Source organism: Pinus tabuliformis, chromosome 8 (genome assembly GCF_031772625.1).
Source record: "Pinus tabuliformis cultivar Carrire ecotype Pingquan chromosome 8, CPIR1, whole genome shotgun sequence".
In the NCBI taxonomy this organism is placed as follows: domain Eukaryota; kingdom Viridiplantae; phylum Streptophyta; class Pinopsida; order Pinales; family Pinaceae; genus Pinus; species Pinus tabuliformis.
The window spans coordinates 553,854,315-553,869,405 of record NC_142294.1 but is presented as its reverse complement, the minus strand read 5'-3'; positions in this window follow the sequence as shown (position 1 = coordinate 553,869,405).

Genomic DNA, 15,091 nt, shown 5'->3' with positions numbered 1-15,091 from the left:
ATGGAATTTCCTATGCTACAGCTGAAATTTCTTATCAATCTATTGTTAACACTGCAGACTCTGATCCTACTCCTTTTTCACGGAGGAGCTAGATAAGGATGTGGTTCCGGCCTGGACTCTAGATTAAACTTATGTTATGGATTTCTTAGATAACATTTTTCCATCTGAAGAAGAAATTATAGAAGTAATGATAGGTGTTGAAAGACCATGGAATGATTTGCCTCATCAGTCATATTTCCTCCCTCATTTACGAGAAGTAGAATCAAGTATGTCTAGTTCTTCATCTACTAGTGATGTTCGCATAGTTTTAAATCCTTTAGCTCCAAAACAGTTTTCAGCCAAGGGTAACATGTCTGTAATTTCACAAGTTGTTCCAGTGAACATCTCTAGGAATCCCAATGTTATTGAAAATGTCTTCACTGGAGCTAACTGTTCCCTTGAAGAAATTCAGACTTATACCGATCTCTTTAAAGAGTTTCGCGATGTGTTCACTTGGTCTTATGAAGAAATGCCTCGGATAGATCCATCTATAGTCCAGCATGAGATAAAGACATATGAAAATGAAAAACCTATTCGCCAGAAGCTTTGACTGGTAAACCCTAGAAAAGCAGGAGCTATCAAAGTTGAGGTTGAAAAGTTGCTTAAGGAAGGCTTCATATACCTCGTTCCTTGAATCCAGTCCCAGTAGACAAGAAGCAAGGAATGATCCATGTATGCATTGACTTTAGGGATCTAAATAAGGCTTGTCCTAAGTATAATTACCCCATGCCCTTTATTGATCAGATTATTGATGAATGTGCGGGTAATGAAATTTTATCATTTGTGGATGGATTTTCCAACCATAATCAAATCATTATTCATCTAGAAGATCAACATAAGACAACTTTTATTTTCCCCTGGGGTACATTTGCATATAAAAATATGCCTTTTGGCCTTAAAAATGTTGGAGCTACCTTTCAGCAGGCCAGGTCATATGCTTTTCACAATATCAAACATGTTATTGAAGCTTATTTGGATGATTTAGCTACTCGTTCTCAAAAGAGGATAGATCATCCTAAACATCTTCAATTGATTTTTGAACGATGTCATTTTTATAAAATCTGGTTGAATCCGAATAAGTGTGTTTTCGCCATCACATCTGGTCGATTGTTGGGATTCATCGTGTCGACTGAAGGGATTTGTGTATATCCAATCAAGGTTGAGGCAATACTTCAGTTGCATACCCCATCCTCTATTTTCCAACTTCAGATTCTTCAACGAAAAGCCGATTTCTTAAGGAGATTTATTGCTAATTACACCGAGATTACAATAGGATTTATCAAATTTGTTAAGAAAGAGGTCCCATTTCTATGGGATGATTTCACACGATGCTCATTTGATGCTTTGAAAAAGCATTAACCTCTGCTCCTTTCTTGAGTCCACCTGATTATATAAGAGACTTCCTTTTATATCTTGCAGCAGCAGAATCAACTATTGGTATAGTTTTGGTTTAGGAGGATGATGCTTTCTGTGAGAATGTAATCTATTATCTGAGATGAGGCTTAGTGGGCCCTGAATTGTGTTATTCTCCCATTGAGAAATTAGCTTTGGTAGCTTTCCATGTTGTCCAACAACTTAGACATTATATTTTGCTTCGAAAAAATTTCATCTTAGCAACTATCACTCCATTTCAATTTGTTCTTAGCAAGCGAGTGATTGGGGGAAATACAATAGATGGATTGTCATTTTACAAGAATTTGATCTCAAATTCATGTCAGCTAAGTCTAAGAAATCCTTAGTATTTGCAAAATTGATCTCAGAGTTGCCTTGCGAGGAAGAAATAGTTTATGAGGAATATTTTCCTAATGAACATATTTTTCTTATTTCCTCACAAGATCCTTGATATGGATATATTATTATATATCTCCATACTTTGAAGTTTCCGCTCACTTTTTCAAAGGATGAATGTAGAAAATTACGTCACCTGGATAAAAGCTATATTATTATAGGTGACACTTTATATCATCACAGGGTTGATTGAATCCTCAGACAATGTTTAACCTTAGAAGAAGTTGAGTTTGTGCTTAATGATTTCCATAGTGGAGCTTGTGGTGGTCATCTATCTGGGCTTGCAACAGCCCAAAAAAAATTGTGTGCAAGCTATTTTTGGCCTTTTATCTTCAAGGATTGTATTGAAGTTGTCAAGAGATTCCACCATTGTGAAGTTTATACTCAGGAAATGCGCGTGCATCCAACTCCGCTTTTCCCTATGATCAATGTTGGTCCTTTTATGATGTGGGGTATTGATTTTACTACTTGCAATCCACCTTCAACAGGAAATAACAGGTATATCATCGTAGTTGTAGGCTACTTTACTAAGTGGGTCGAGGCTATGCCTACTTTCAAGAATGATGGTGAAACAATAGCCATGTTTCTCTTCAATCAATTTATTTCTCGATTTGGTATTCCTAAAGATATTTTCGTTGACCATGGCAGACATTTCAAAAATCAGATGATGTCTAAATTGGCTTTGTTGGCTTGTTGGGGCTTGACCCAGGTTCAGAGTTAATTAGCCAAACAAATCTGGTACTATTGGCCCTTTGGGCAATAGTCCACGGAGCGCGGACTGAGGTCTCATCCGAAGTAGTATGGGAGGGTGCTAGAACTAGGTTTCCACACCCTTGAGATGTCTGAGAGGTTCGACTGGTCCCATTGTTTGTCCCTATGCATAGGTCACTCCCTGCACTTCCCTATCCCTTATGCCCTAGTACACTACCTTCGAGCAGCCCTAACCAAGGATTGTGGAGCTTCTACGCTGCTAGAGTCACACTCTATGCTATTACCCAAGATCTCACTTATCTTTCTGTACCAGTTAATTACCTTTGCATACTTGGATGTCTCACGTTATAATTTTTTATACACAACATTCATATAAGTTTGCGCAGTAAATAAATAGTATGCTTGTAAATTATATCCAATCATGCATTAAATCAAGAAAATATACACAAAAATATAGTAAACCTTCTCTTTATTGATTCCTTCAAAGGTTACAGACTTGACTTGCCCTGCACACTCATCTACAGGGGTCCACGCACTCAGTTGCGGACTACTAGGCCTTTGCACACTCAACTACAGAGCCTTTCCCTACTCTACGACCCAAAGACACACTTTACACTACTTCTTAATCACTTAGACCTCTCATGCTCTTCTATTCTATCTTCTCTATTGGTTATCTTATACACTTAAAACCTCGCTCTATTTATACAATCCCATGGTCTTTGGACCATGGGTACGTCTATCCAACTAACATTACGTTACAAAAACTAGGGTGAACAACCCTATAACTCGATTATAATTTTGCACCCCGCACCCATAATTCGCGGAGCTTTTACAAAAAGATTCAGTCAAAACTTGGGAGCTTCTCCATTGGGGCATTGATCTATGCACAGCTTTTGATGAACTTCCCGTAGTACTCCATATGTCCTAAGGTAGCAGACAACTGTTAAACACTTCATGGTGCTTCCAAATTTAGAATCACTACAATCTTCGTAGGGTCTACCATTATTCCTTGTTTGCAGACCACATGTCCCAGCAAGTTCCCAAAGGGAACGAGGAACGTACACTTTTTGAGGTTCAGCAAGATTTGGTGTCATCGACAAGTATCCAGCATCAAGTTTAAGCTTTCTACATGGTGCTTAACCAATCCAAATACAATCCAATCATCCAAATAGACCTCCAGGAATTTGTGGATATATTCTTTGAATGTTGCAACAACTATATGTGAAAAAATGGTCGACACCTTATTTAACCCAAACGTCATAATGGTGTATTGGAAGTAGCCCCATTTAGTTGCAAAGGTGGTCTTGCTCCTATCTTCCAGCATGATTTTGATCTAGTGGTACCCTGAGAACCCATCAGTAAAAGAATATGCTTCTTTCCTGCCAACATTTTCCAATACTTCATCTGTGAACGGAGTTGGGAATGGGTCGTGTACACAACCGTCATTCAATTTCTTGAGGTACACGCATATTCTTATCTCACCCTTATGCTTATTCTCCTACACTACCATAGGGCTTACCCTGTCAAATTCTTCCACTAGCTCAATGATTCCAGCTACGAGAATTTTGTCTAGTTCTATGCGGACCTTTTCCTTGTACTTTGGATTCAAGCAGTAAGGCCTCTGCTTAACCGGTTTCACGTCAGGTTTTAGGGTGATCTTCATCATCCTTAAATCGCCAAAAATTCCCTTTAAGTTTGTGATCTTGGTCAGGAATAAGTCTTGGTACTCGCAGAGTAACTCAGCAACCTTATCCACCGTGGCATTATCCTAGTAGTCATCGAGCATTGCATACTTCAGTTCGGCCTTTATACCAATGTTTACCTACTTTGTCTTTACTGGTGTGGTTATGTCAGGGTCTTTAATCAATGGCCCTTGAACCTCGTGATAGCCCTCAGTTTATGGAATGTTAACTTTTCACGGATCTTCGTCGTCTTCTTCAATATTTACATTGTAACACTCCAACTTGCAACTCAGCTGGGTTTCCCAATCTAGCTGAAGTACTTCCATTGGTTCTTGGGGTATTTTAAAGACATTTGCTTTTACTTCTTGTAGTGCATCATCAACTGTATCCCACCAACGATCCTAAAACTTGAAGGTTAAAAGAAATCCCTCATGCAAGATATCCCATTCATTCGTTCCATGATAGAGCTTCATCTCTGTGTACCAATTCATGGGTATAATATCCAGGGTATGACAGAACAGGTGCACCCACTCAAGTTGTGGCTCTTCCCCATAGACCTTTGTCCATTTTGCGAGGTGTGCACATGGATCCTCCCAGCTGTCATACTTGTCTTTTAACCGCATCTGAGGCTTCCCAAACCGTATGTGCATCATCCTTCTACATTCGTGCCAGTCCTCAAAACTTCTTTGGTGCGTACCCCACCATCTTGCAGGTGTAGCTCTCTGTACCCATTTCAGAGCATCAAAATGTTGTTGTTCTAGTACTTCTCTTTCAAATTTGTTCAGGAAGTCCTCCACCTCACTTAACCCATCATACATAGGCAGATCTCTTACCTCTATTACTAAGAAATGCACCGATCTCGTCATCATATTACAGTTGAGCGTGGTTACCTCGTGTAACCGATTATGCCATTGTTCTATCTCCTCGTCAGAATCTAATGTGTAGGAGTTGTCATGTTCCCATGAGATTCGATCATCCATGGTTAGATTTACCCAGTCTTGCTCCTGCGTGGTTATCTTGTAGATGTTATCCAGATCTTTGTTGTTGTCATAGTCGCACACTGGCTCCGTGTAGCATGATCCTTCTACAGGGTCTAAAGGTACCACTATGCACAATGACTTTTTCTCAAATATTATCTTGTGCTTCTTCAAATTTATCACTCCATTCATGTCAGTGGCCCAATCTATTCCCAATAGCACAGGGTAGGGATTGTTGTCATCAACAATCTCTATTACTTCAAAATCTACTAGCGCACTTGCTCCTTCGATATCTACTGTGATTCCCTGCAATCTCCCCATTGGTAGGATCTTTTGCTGGTTTTCCATTCGCAGTTGGATAGGAGACCATTGCAACGGAAGCCTGCCCATGTGCTCCCATGTTTGTTTTGGTAGGATGTTCACATCTGATCCTAGATCTAGAATCACTTGGTCCATCTCATATTCCCCACTCTACATGGTCAATCTCATCTCTCTTCCTATTCGTATCGTGTGCTTCCCGAGCTTCTGGACTATGCACGGTTCTCTTGGCATAGTCCCAGCACATCTAGTTATGAGTTATTGTAGCCCCTTTATAGCCTTGTTGTCACGTAGCAGCTTCATGCATGTCTCCAAGAACATAGTGAGCATTGATGGGTCCATTTCCAGCTCCAGTTTGTCTTTATTTCCTGAAGTGGAGGCATCAGTGAAGCTCCTCTTAGCTTCCATGAAAGTCTCCTTAGCACACTCCAAATCAAATTTTGGTTCCTTCGTTGGAGCCTTCCGAACCCAGGTACTTTCTTCAGGTTGCTTGCCTTTGTCATCCCCTGTTGTAATTCCACTCTAAAGCGTGATGTTCACATTAGGGTCTTCCTTGCGCTACTCAGACCTTATCATTTCTGGATTCTGAGTCGGGGGAGGTTGGGGTGCTCCTTTATCACGCAACCTCGCTATCAATGTGGGACAGTCCTCCATCTCATGATCAAACAATTTACAATACAAGCATGATGGTCACGTTGGATTCATACAATCACGGGCATAATGCCCTGGCCCTCCATAATTGTAACATATCAATTGTCTGTGACCTCTTCCTAGTCCCCCTAGACCTTGGCCTCATCCACGTCCTTGAAATCTGGTGTGCACCATTCCTACATTTTGATCAAGGGGCCATGTTTTGGCTTGAACTCTATAGGAAGGAGTTCGATCCATCACCATCTCATAACTTCTACAAGTGCGCTCATCATCTCTTACTAATCTAGAGAAATTATAGAACAACTGTTGTGAATTCTGCGTATACTTCTATAATAGATGGCAGTTAACTATAGTATTCTTTCCTCCTATCTAACAAATCGTGCATCACAGTGCAGGTGCCACACTTGGTCCTGCTTGTGCCTCTAGTCTTAGTGGCATTGGCCCTCCTCCTGCAAGGTAATTAGCGAACACCGAGCAGTGGTCCTTGTCGTGCCCCTGGCCCTTGCATTTTATGCACCATACCTCATCGAGCATCTCAGGGAGAGTTGTCTTGTCTTATTTCAAACTATGCATCTCCAGGCACAATTTTTTCAACTGCGCATGAATCTATTGAACTCCCAGGTTAGGATCTTGTATCAGGTCTCATGCAATCTCATCACGACCTCCAAGGCCTCGGCCTGAGTGGTTAGCCTTTATTGCGACAATGCATTCTGTAGATGTAGTGTTAACAATGCTACAAACCATTCGCGATGTTGCCCATCTATTAATGTCATGTTTGCTTTGTGAATTGTGCACTTCAATATTTGATCCAACTCCCACAGGGTCTCACCTAGTAGCATTTTGATTTCCTTGAATCCAATGATCGAATATACCTTTGACTTTGGCCTGCTAAATTCTTTGTTTAGCATAGCTTGAATATCCATGATCCTTGCATTCAAATTGTCATTGGAATGCTTAATGTAGCAGGTCAGCGCACGATCCTGCTGAGCATTGACCAATTTTGCCTTCTTTATATTGTCATCCGTGACTTCCTATGCTTCCCACATAGTTTTTATCACGAACCAAAATTGATCCGGATCTTCATTCCCTACTCTCTTGAACACTGGTAGCTTTATCGCGCTGGCCATACTTCTTTGTAGTGGTGGCGGAGGTGGTATGGGTGAAGACGGGGGTGAAGACGGTGAACCTGGTGGTGGTGTGGGTGGGGGTGGTATGCATGGAATTATCTGCCTTATCAGATTGATCGCACTTCTTGGCAAGACCTTCGTGAGCTCTTCCTTGCCCCCTTAAGGAGGTGAAATTAAGAGGCTAGTCTCTAGTTCTATGCTACCTTTGTTTCTGTAGATTCTACCACTTCATGTAGCCCCAAACATCAATTTATTCGCATAACCCACTTTTCACACAGTAGCATTTAATCCAAGTGTTTAAAGATTTAACGCAGTTACCTCACGGTCCTTTGAGGATGTGTTATTCTGCCTCACTATAACTGACTGAAGTATCTATCACAAACTCGGTGATGAATCCTCCTATGATTCAATCAAGCCAATTATCAATAGCGCACGCGATCTTATCCTTCGATGCTTCTAGTATGTGCACTGATTCTGGAGTCCACATAATAGGTTTATCAAGTTTACACCTTCCTTGGCTATCTGCTAGCTTTGCAATCCACTCATACAACTCAATGGGGAAGGATGCAAAGAAATTTTCATGGATTTCTGTATATAAATAGCAATCTAACCATTCTTCCTTTGATAGTCATAGATCCTTGTTTTCCTACACTGCGAACTCGTGAATCTTCCTGTCCAACCAATCTTCAATTCCTTTCTTTGTTGGATTCTAGTGATACGACAGCAGACATCTCTATGTATATCCCGGTCCTGGCAACAGAACCATTGGTTGGCTTATTGGGGCCTGACCCAGGTTCGGAGTTAATTAGCCAAAAAAATCCCAGTACTACTAGCCCTTTCAGCAACAATCCATGGAGCGCAGACTGAGGTCTCACCGAAGTAGTATGGGAGGGTGCTAGAACTAGGTTTCCGCACCCTTGAGATATCTGAGAGGTTTGACTAGTCCCATCATTTGTCCCTACGTGTAGGTCACTCCACACACTTCCCTGTCCCCTACGCCCTAGTACACTGCCTTTCGCACAACCCTAACCAGGGATTGTGGAGCTTCCGCGCTGCTAGAGCCACGCTCTATGCTATTACCCGAGATCTTATTTATCTTTCTATACCAGTTAATTACCTTCATGTACTTGGATTTCTCATGTTATAATTAGTTATACACTAAACATTCATATAATTTCGTATAGTAAATAAACAGTATGCTTGCAAAGCATATCCAATCATGCATTAAATCAGGAAAAGATATACAGAAATATAGTAAACCTTCTCTTTATTGATTCCTTCAATGGTTACAGACTCGACCTATCTTGAACACTCAGCTACAGGGGTCCGTGCACTCAGTTGCGGACTACTAGGCCTCTACGCACTCAGCTGCAGAGCCTTTCCCTACTCTACGACTCAAAGACACACTTTACATTGTTTCTCAATCACTTAGACCTCTCATGCTCTTCTATTCTATCTTCTCTATTGGTTATATTATACACTTAGAGCCTTGCTCTATTTATACTATCCCATGGTCTACGGACCATGGTTATGTCTATCCAGATGACATTACATTACAAAAACTAGGGTGAACAACCCTGTGAATTTATTATAATTTCACGCCCTACACCTGCAATTCGCGGAGCTTTTACAAAAAAATTCAGTCAAAAATTGGGCTTTAAGCCCCAAAACCTGCCTTGGGGGGATTCCATGCCCAACAGGCTCTTAAGTTGGGTTTCTGGTAGGAGCATTCATCTCCGTGTTATCCTCATGCCAATGGGCAGGTTGAAGCCGTGAATAAATCCCTAAAAATCATCCTGCAAAGGATAATTAACAAAGCTCGATCTAATTGGCACATTATGTTATATCTGGCACTTTGGGCATACCGAATGTCAGTCAAGACTGCCATTGGTCTTACTCCTTTTCAATTAGTTTATGGGTTGGAATCAATTTTTCCTATGGAATGGTGAAATTCCTTCCCTTAAATTACTTGTTGAACTTCTTCTAGATACGTCTAGTCTCAAAGAACGCCTCATTCATTTGGAACATATTGATGAGCATTGTCGAGATGCAGCCATAATCAACGAAGCTCATAAAAAGAGAGTAAAAACTCAATATGATAAGGTTGTCCATCCTAGAGTTTTCTCTGAAGGTGACCTTGTCCTGGTCTATGACCAAGACAAAGATGCCTTTGGGGTAGGAGAGTTTAAATCTAAGTGGTACGGTCCCTTCATTTTGAAAAAAGTTTGAAAAAATGAGCTTATGAGTTGATTGATTTTGAGGGAAACGAGTTGGCAGAGCCTAGAAATGGGTTCTATCTTAAAAATTATTTTGCTTAGGCTTCGGCCTAGCATTTGCTTGGTTGTAAATATTGTATTTTTGTGCATATCTATCTATCGGTTTCATAGTGATGTCAATATTTTTTATCTATTTTGGCAAGTATTTATGGATGACTTGATATATCTAGGGTTTGTCAATGGTGCTAGTAGACACACCCAGAACCTTGCTTCTGCAGCTTGGGTGATTTATTATCCATCTGGCTGGTTGTTGGTTTCAAGAGGCATATGTATCAGTCCCGCTTCAAATAATGTCACTGAATATATTGTTGTCATTAATTTACTATCTGAGGCAATATCTTTTGGTATTGATTCATTAGTAGTTTACTTGGATTCACAACTAGTGGTATCTCAATTAAATAACATCTATCGTGTGAGAGATCCTTATTTATATCGCCAATTTCTAAGAGTGTGTTTATTACAAATATCATTTGTTTATATCACATTTATTCATAATCTATGATCAGAAAATTCATTTGCCAATTCTGTCACTAATCAAGCATTATATTGGCATATAAATCATTCATAACATTGAAAAAATAAAAAATAATCGAAGTATCATCTGTATATATATGATCATCATGATAAATTGTCTATACATAGGTAGAGTTTTATGTCCAAAATAATATATAAAATTGGGACAAAAATGTCCTACAAAATTAGGGCTCATTCCCTGTTGTGCTCTACAACAACCCCCCATTTCATATCATCTTTACTTATAAATATTAACGTATGAAATGGGTCCCTTCAAAGTTTAATTGGTATCAATACTTTTATTGTTCAAAAGAGGTCCGATAATCAAATGAATTCATTTCATAAAACCCTTTTTAAAAAAAAAAAAAAACCCTTTAAAGAAATAAGGCAAATCTTTGTCATTGCGATAAAGCGATCGCAAGATCGCATATTGCAATGACATAAGAAATATAAATAAGTGGCACATTGATTACCCCCGATGCGATATCGCAATCGGCGATCGGCAACACTTCATACACATCTTAAAAACGCACATAACATAAGCTCCGACACGACGCGATATCGACGATCGGCTATCGGCGATACTCCGTATGCGGTCAAAGCATCTTAAGTCATTTACTCCGATCCAATGCAATTGCGCAATCGGCAGTCGGCAACATCCCATGCACATTAATAAGGCGCCCAGGTCTTACCCCCGATGCGATGCGATATCGGCGATCGGGGAATCAGAAATTCACTCTAAATGCACCTTGTCATATTTCTTCGCACTAATCCGATGCGACGTCGCAATCGGCATTCGAGAGGATCCTATGCTTATGATTATATAATACCTATTCTCCTAAAGCGATGCGATATCGCTATCGACGATCGGAATTTCAAAAGGCATAGCTTGAAGATCTGAAGTATTATTGATATCCGATCGATAGAGCGCGGATTTCAAAAAAGCCGTTAAATGGAGAGGATAAGGTGATGTATTCATATTTAAAGTTTTGCCCCTTCGATTAACGATCACCTGCGCTCAACCGCCAAAATATCCATTGCACGCTTAAGGGAGTCATTCAACCGGATAATGGTGTAATAAGAATTTAAAGAGTAGCAGGCCTTAAACAGCCATTTAATATATCTGTAATATCTTCTCATTGATTGGATCCGCAGCCATTTTTGAGAGTTAATCTCTCGGCACGCTTCGATTGATATATCTCTCCCACCATAAACTCTCATTATTATATTTCTATGTTACGTTTTTTCTTGCCTTTGTGCAGAATTCACCTTTCGAGAGAAGCCTGAGCATGATGGGAAAGAAATCTAAGAAGACTGCGGGTTCCGCTGCTACATTAGTTGCAGGACAAGCTGCCACAGATAAAAAGAAGGGCTTAATATCAGATACTACATGCACGGGTCTTACCAGAGCTACATGGCAAGGCACGTATAATTTGATTGAAGCCAAACAACCAGAAAAGGCAGTGACAGAAGCTACTGTGGATCCTACTCGTAAGTCTGATTGCACTCTCAAAGACTTAGCCGACTCTTTCCTTCACAGGATAGCAGCCAGAGAAAAGATTCTCCCCTACACAGACATTGTGCGATGGGCAATTGAGGAAATTCCAATCCTCGACAGAACTTTTAGCACCAGAGATGGGAGGATTTTTGGATCGTTCAAGCCAGAGCATCTAAGGCAAATGTATCATTTGCCTGAGCCAGAGAAAGTGTATAACAAGATGTTCCTGGAGAAATTTGCAAGTGATAATGAAGTGGAATCCGAACCCATCCGGGATTGGAGGCAGAATCCAGCCAAACACAAGCACGAGTCTTCCGGTAAGTACTCAGTCGATTCTTTGGCTTCCCCCTATTGTTATGCGGGGATAATGATGTGTAGGCTATGGGGATTACATGACTCTGCTAATTTTACCATAGAGATGGTTCCTCTAATGGAAGCAGCAGTAAACAGCATAATTATGGATTGGGCTACTATTCTCTCTGATAAGCTAGCCGTAGCTGTTCGTGATTTTAGAAAAAATTCTGTTGTTACTGAAAGGAAAATTCCCCCATTTTATTACAGTGCATATATTTTAGATACATTATGTTTCAATTCTGAGTTTCTCGTCCTCGGTTGGAGGTGGACTGTCCAAGACCCCTCACCCATTCATATATACCACCAGAAATTGTGGAAATCTTCTTACAAGCACCATTTGTATCAAATCTGCAATGGCTTTATGGTTCCCATTCATTATTCTATTTTTGATAAGCCCATTCCCAGAATCTCCTATCTAGCTTCCTTTGATTTACCGGCGGTAGCGAGTTGGTTTGGAGAAGAGAGATTTACCTACATTAGGGTTTTCGGCAGCCAAGCCAATCCGCATGTTCTCCCTCTGTATATTCCAGATAAACTGCTAGCAAGAGAAATCTCCTATCAAATTATGGCAGAGAGTACTACACAGACTCTCAAGAAAGAAAAGAAGAGGGGTTGGCCCTCTTTTCCCTTGAGAATTGGTGTCTATACTCTGCATGATCTCAAACATGCAGAAAAGGAAGCCACAAAGATTCAGTCCTTAACCCTGGCCACTATCCCAAATAGGCTATATGATCCAAAGAAAACTGCCTATGCTGCATTGGGACAGGCCAAATTAACAAAATTTGACCATCAAGAAGATTGGTTTGACGACCTATTTGTTTCAATCGAAAAAATAGGTCAAGCTAAAGAACTTGCTCGATTGAAATATAATGATGAAGGGTTAACTGAGTTCGATAAACTTAGAGAGCAGAGGTTCCAAACTCTGCCTCTAGATTTACTGGCAACAACCCCAGCGACGTCTTCAAGCGAGCCTGGTCGGCAACAGTCAAGCCAGCCTCCTGTTATAACAAAAGATCAGAAGAAGCAACAGGAGGAAAATCAGAAGAAGCAACAGGCAGAAAGGCAAAGGAAAGAACAAGCAGAGGAACAGCAGAAGAGGGAACAAGAAGAGAAACAGAGAAAAGAACTGGCAGATAGGCAGAAAAGGGAACAAGAAGAAAAACAGAGGGAAGAGCAGGAAAAAGAACGGAGCGAGTCCCAAGCCGAAAAGCAGAAACAAACCACTATTGACCCCGAATTGCTCCAACAGTGGAAGCAATTTGACTCTATTATCAGTGGAATTGAATGTTCCAAAGATACGGACACCTCCAAAACAAATGACACACAGGACATCACTTCTCCTCAGGTTCTAAGCGGAACCAGCGGCCCACCCATTTCCAAGGATGTTGAGGTAATTCCTAAAGACCCTTCCAATCAGATCGTTCTCCAAGTGGAAGATATTCCTCCCTTGGATGTTTTCTACAGCCCAAGGCATAGAGCAGTTATGAAGCGATCAAGGAAAAGACGAAGGACTGATCAACCTTCTATTTTTCCAGAGCAAACAGTCACGGGTAATGTAGTATGGAAGGAGGAATTGGACCCCTCCAATGACCTAACAAAGCTGTCACAGTATGCAGGTGCCTATTCTGCAGCGACTATCGACAAGGCATTGGAGGTAAGTCTTCTATTGAAGACTAAGGACCAAGAAATTTTTGCACTACAAGCAGAATTGACCGAGACAAAGTAGAAAGCAGCGCAAGCAGAGGAGCAGTTGCTGGTACAACAACAAATGAATGATCAATTAACCCAGCAATTGCAGGAAGAAAGGCAGAGGATCGACCAGAGCGCGATCCAGAAACAAAAAGAATTATCGGAGGCATTGGCACAGTTGAGAACAGAAAATGAGCTGATGATGAAAACAAAAGACGACCAAATAGCTCATTTATCATCACTGCTCGAAGTCATAAAAGGCACCCAAAAGGTGGAGGATTTTAGAGCAGAGGCATCGCAAATAAACAGTGCTTTAATATCGCAGATTAGACTCCTGTGTAATCAACTCAATGAGGCAGAACCATTGTGCGAGCTAACTACATCAGTATGTCAGCAGGTAGAGAAGGCCAGGAATGAGTTAGACCAAGCTGAAGAAACCATAATCGGATATCTTGATTGGCAAGATTCTGATGTAGGAAAAGCAGCGAATTTGCCTAGAATCCAAGAAACATACAAGGACATACTCTTTACAGAATGGCACACTCAAGTGATGAAAGCAGAAAGGGCGGCTTCAAGATGTAAATTAACTACCAGCAATATGATTGATCTGATCAACAACACCCTCTACTTGGCAAACATGATCTCCCAGTGTACACCTGGAAGCATAACAACAGCAAATATGATTGAGCAAACAAGTTATCCTGACTTAGAGGAGAAGGGGAGATTAATCGTTGGGGTTAACACTTTGACTTTCGATGCATATTGGCTCTTTCTGATCAAGCCACACACACAAAGGTCTGCCCTCAAGTGTTTAACTGATGCACTCGGGTGTATAATTCCCGATATTCAAGATGCCACATACGCTGCTCAGCTCAGTTCGCGCCTCAACAAACCGCCTGAAGTAGAGCCAATGCTAGCAATAAGTCAGCTCAGGTTTAAAGGCAAAGAGCCTACCTGATGAATCATTGCCACCGATTGCCAGATCGCTCCAGGAAATAGGATCAATATTTATTGATGCCAATTATGTAGGATTTTTGTTTATTAGATATTTAGATTAGCTTAGTATTTATAGACCCTTTCATTGTTTTGGAAAAGGTCGTAAAATTTTGTAATAGACTTAAAGACTGAAGTTTGCACTACTGTGCTTCAGCCTATATTCTTTTATGAAACTCAACCAATCGTTCTTAATTTGACAAGGAAGTTTCTTTATGCAATTGCGCACTACTGTCTTTTGTTGGGGATGTTTTCTGAGTCGAAGGAAGAACTGCGACATAGCGATTGATATATGGGAGTGTTAAGCAGCTTATATGGTACTTTTATCTGTATCTGTATTCATTCCTTTTATATGAATTGTTGTGTAATTATTCTTGCTATTGTTGAATACATGTATGTGCTGTAACAGCAAATCTCTATCTCATTCCACTATTGGATGTTTTGCGATATGCCTTTTCCTTTAATCATGCATGTA